Below are 5,233 nucleotides of genomic sequence, written 5' to 3'. Positions count from 1 at the left end.
TAAACCTCTTTCACGAGCGAAACATGATCAACACCATAATGCTATGGGTGTTCGATACATCACAATGTAACTAGATTATTGACTCTAGTGCAAGTGGGAGACTGTTGGAAATATGCCCTAGAGGCAATAATAAAATGGTTATTATCTTATTTCCTTGTTCATGATAATCGTCTATTGTTCATGCTATAATTGTATTAACAGGAAACAGTAATACATGTGTGAATAAATAGATCACAATGTGTCCCTAGCAAGCCTCTAGTCAGCTAGCTCGTTAGTCAATAGATGATCATGGTTTCCTGATCATGGGCATTAGATCTCATTGATAACGAGATCACATCATTGGGAGAATGATGTGATGGACAAGACCTAACCCTAAGCATAGCACTAGATCGTATTGTTCATATGCTAAAGCTATTCTAATGTCAAGTGTCTTTTCCTTCGACCATGAGATTGTGCAACTCCCGGATACCGTAGGAGTGCTTTGGGTGTATCAAACGTCACAACGTAACTCGGTGACTATAAAGGTGCACTACGGGTACCTCTGAAAGTGTCTGTTGGGTTGGTACGAATCGAGATCGGGATTTGTCACTCCGCGTGACGGAGAGGTATCTCTGGGCCCACTCGGTAGAACATCATCATGAGCTCAATGTGACTAAGAAGTTAGTCACACGATGATGTGCTACGACGAGATTGAACAAGGTATAGGTATACCGACGATCGAATCTCGGGCAAGTTCTATACCGACAAACAAAGGGAATTGCATACGGGATTGATTGAATCCTTGACATCGTGGTTCATCCGATGAGATCATCGTGGAGCAAGTGGGATCCACCATGGGTATCCAGACCCCGTTGATGGCTATTGGCCGGAGAGGTGTCTCAGTCATGTCTGCGTGTGTCCTGAACCCGTAGGGTATACACACTTAAGGTTCGATGACGCTAGGGTTATGGGGAATTGTTATACGAGGTTACCTAAAGTTGTTCGGAGTCCCGGATGAGATCCCGGACGTCACGAGGAGCTCCGGAATGGTCCGGAGGTAAAGATTGATATATAGGATGGACGGTTTTGGACACCGGAAATGTTTCGGGCGTCAACGGTAATGTACTGGGACCACCGGGACCACCGGTAATGGTCCCGGGGGTCCACCGGGAGGGGCCACCAGCCCCAAGAGGTAGCATGGGCCAAAATAGGGAGGGCAACCAGCCCAAAGTGGGCTGGTGCACCTCCTACAAGGAGGCCCAAGGCGCAGGAGGTGGAGAGGGGGGGAATCCCTAGGCGCTGGTGGGGCTGCCGCACCACCTAGGGTGGGAACCCTAGGGGTGGCACCCCCCCCCCTCCCCTCATCCTATATATAGTGGTGGTTTTGGGGCTGTTTTACACACAGTTTTCCATCTCCCTCGGCACAGCCCTGCCCCCTTCTTCCTCCTCTCCCACGGTGCTTGGCGAAGCCCTGCCGGGAGACCTCGTCTCTACATTGACACCACGCCGTCGTGCTGCCGGAGATCTTCGCCAACCTCTCCCTCCTCCTTGGTGGATCAAGGTGCGGGAGACGTCACCGGGCTGCACGTGTGTTGAACGCGGAGGTGCCGTGGTTCGGCACTAGATCGGAATCACACCGCGATCTGAATCACCGCGAGTACGACTCCATCAACCGCGTTCTAGCAATGCTTCCGCTTAGCGATCTTCAAAGGTATGAAGATGCACTCACCCCTCTCCCATTGCTGGTCTCTCCATAGGAAGATCTGAATATGCGTATGAATTGTTTTGAATTTATGCTACGTTACCCAACAACTATAAGGTTTATCGAACCAGGAGGACTCCTAGGATCAACAAGTAGGTGTCTTCCACCCTGGCGCTAGTAGAAGACATGGACTTGCACACACAACAAATAACTTTGTTCCCAACGAGTACAAAGAGGTTGTCAATCTCTCTGGCCTTGTAGTTTGCAAAGGATCAAAACACAAGCGGTAAAAGTAATGTAATTGCAACGGAAAAGTAAATGAAAATGGTAAATGATGGAGGTGTAAACAATGATGGTGATATGGACCAGATTCACATGATGTTCACTAGTGATGTCTCTCTCCCAAAAGACGATAAACAACTATGCTTGGGTAAACAAATTACAACTGGGCAATTGACAGAATTATGAATGCACTGCAATACTAATTATGCTACTTGATAGTTAGAGGTTCAATAGTAATGGGCAGTACGCCAAGACAAGTAGACCGTTTATTCATCAGCATCTACTTACTAATCATCCACCTTGAGATATCTATCCAGAACATCTCGTCGGTATTAACTTGCGAGCCCCACCCAAAGTGTAAATTCAAAGCAACGGACAACTGCATTAACGAACTATGCGTAAGCAGCCGTGGCAACAACACAATCCTTACAGCCGTGGTCACAAGCATCATTGTTTTCTCTCTGGTGGCAACAACACATCCCCTAGTCTCATGTTTCTGTCACTCAAGCTAGACATCGAGGGGCATGAACCCACAATCATGCATAATGCTCCCTCTTGGAGTTACAATCTACTACTCAGCCAAAACAATAAATAGCAATGGAGAACATGCATGAATCACTAAGGAACATAACATAAAATGATAATCAAATATATAACTCTTAACAATCTAAACATAATCTCATAATCCATCGGATCCCAACAAACCGAGCATAGCAATAGCAAGAGAATTGCATAGATGCCTTGATCATATAGGGAAGCTCACAAGGACTAACCATTGAAGCACAAGGTTGGAGAGAAGACATCACATAGCTACTGGTCATGGACCCATTGTCCAAGGAGGACTACTCACAACACGTCCGGGAAGCGTCCATGTCGGTGGAGAAGCTCCCGGAGGTCAATCCTCCCTCCCGCAGGGTGCCGAAAAGAGGTCTCCTGACGCTCCCGATCTCAGAAGCGCTGCGGCGGCGGAACGATGGAGAAATTCGTGATTCTGGATGTTATGGAAGGGTTTTCTCTTGGAGGACTAAATATAGGTCAAAGGAGGGCACCGGAGGAGGTGGGACCCACCCAGGCGGCCTCTTGGTGCGGCCTAGGGACAGGTCGCGCCCACAGGTCGCCTGGGAGGCCCCTGGCCCCGTGTGGCCCATCTTCGGTGATCTCGAAGCTTCCGTTACGCTAGTTTTTTATACATTTTTCTTGGAATGTTTCGGGTTTCGGAAAACTAGATAAAAGCCCCTGCAAAATAGACATCAGCAAACAGAAACTGGCACTGGGTGCACTGAGTTAGTTGGTTAGTCCAAATATGTGTAAAATGATATAAAAGTGTAGCAAAACATATAGCAATGTCACCCAAAAGATCATGGAACAAGCAGAAATTATAGGTACGTATCAGATCCCAAGCGACACCTGAACAATCTAGGAGGCACCACCCTCCAAAAGGTAATAAATGTGGTAGAACGATGAACTCCTTGCTCTTGTGTTGCAAAAGATAGTCTCCTCAATAGTCAATCACTCTCTCATAGATTTGGCATGTGTAGGACAGATTGATTTTGTGAAAAGCAACTTGGGGAGGCTAGAGATCAAGTTTCAAATGGTTGGATTGGAATCTCTTAATCTCAACACATAAGTAGGTGGCTCTCCAAGAAAAACGGGTCTGGCAAGTGGGTGTGTGTTCTGAGTGCTTCCTCTGTGAATGAGAGGTGGTGGAGGGTTATATATTGGCATCCCCCAAAATCCAACCGTTACAACATTATTGCACCACTCGGTGACAACGAAATGAATCTCGGTGGTACCGAGTTGATCTAAATGTGGCAACTTTTAAATTCTTGATGAGACCGATATAGAAATCTCGATGGTACCGATACGATGACCTAGGGCAGTTTCCAAATCATGGTGAGACCGATTTCAAACTCAGAAATTCTGATTCTTGAAATTTGCTCAACAGAAAGTTGGTCACATGCTTTTCGGTGGGACCGGTATAAAACTTGGTGGTACTGAGAGATTAGGGTTTGGCAAGGGATCTGTCATTGGGAAAATCGGTAGGGCCAAGTGGGAAAAGTTGGTGGCATCGATTTTGCTGTTTTGACTTGGGACACAGATATTTGTGGGAGAAAGAGTGAATATTTTTGGTGGCTATCTTTAAGGACTTGAGCAACCAATTCATCATAATACCTGACCCTCTTTTAATAGTATTAGCTTTCCTATGGACTCAAAGTGATTTCTCACAAATGTAAAATGTAGAGTTCTCTTGCTTGAAGCTTGAGATAATCCTATTCCTTTCCTTGCATCAAGGGGCTTCTCCTCACAATCCTTTAGCCAATGCTCTCTGTGGACTATACCTGAAATATACCAGGTGAAAGTGTTAGTCCAAGAGACAATGTATGTTATCATGAATTATCAAAACACCTAGGGAGCATATGTGCTTTCACGATGGCGCTACGTAGCCCCTCCCTCTGTCTCCCTCCCTCACCCTCTCGCCCCACTGTCGTCGGCGGGCGCCCTCACCTCTGACTCGGGTGGTACCGGTGGCGACATGACCTCCTTTTCCTGCGCGCCACCCTCCATCCCGACAGAGGGGGCGGTGGCGGTGCGGCTCGGTTGGCTACGGCCGGGCGACCTGGTGGCGGGAGCCGGCGACCGACGTGGTGGTGGCGCTTCCTTTGGCGACGGGGCTAACTGGTGGCGCAGGGTGGCCAGCGGCGCGCCCGGGCTCAGATCTGGGCCCTTAGGGCCCCATCTAGGTCCTAGCGGGCCGACTCCGGTGCGGCCATGATGCCTCCTCCGGTGGGGGAGCGCCTCGTATCAAGGGTGACAAAGCCGATGGCATGCCTTCTGCAGCACGGCGGGTGGAGCTTTACGAGCATTAGAGCGCCCGTGCGGGCTTATGGACCCATGGTCCTAGTATGCTCCTACTGCAGCGTGTGGTCGGTTACCGTCGTTCACGGTAAAGGTTGGACTCGCCCGCATGCCAACAGTGCTGCTGCTCCTAGTCCCGGCTCCTCCTCTTTGCTGTGCAGGTCCCACTTTGTGCTGTCGTGGTGAGACAGCGTGGGAAGCTTAAAGATCATGTTGCCGCACGATGGTGGTCGGTATGATGGCGGACTCCGAAGCACCCGAGGAGAAGGTTGGGATCGGGAAAAATCCCTGCCGGCGTGGCCGACACCGATGCGGTGGCGCATGAGGGTGCCGCCGAACCTTCCTTGAGGGTGTTGAGGGCTATCCTTCCCTTCTCCTCGCCGCATACCGGGGGAAACCTTTGGTAGCAGCGTC

Source organism: Hordeum vulgare, chromosome 4H, assembly GCF_904849725.1.
Source record: "Hordeum vulgare subsp. vulgare chromosome 4H, MorexV3_pseudomolecules_assembly, whole genome shotgun sequence".
In the NCBI taxonomy this organism is placed as follows: domain Eukaryota; kingdom Viridiplantae; phylum Streptophyta; class Magnoliopsida; order Poales; family Poaceae; genus Hordeum; species Hordeum vulgare.
The sequence above is the reverse complement of the archived record's forward strand: the minus strand, read 5'-3'. Positions refer to the sequence as shown.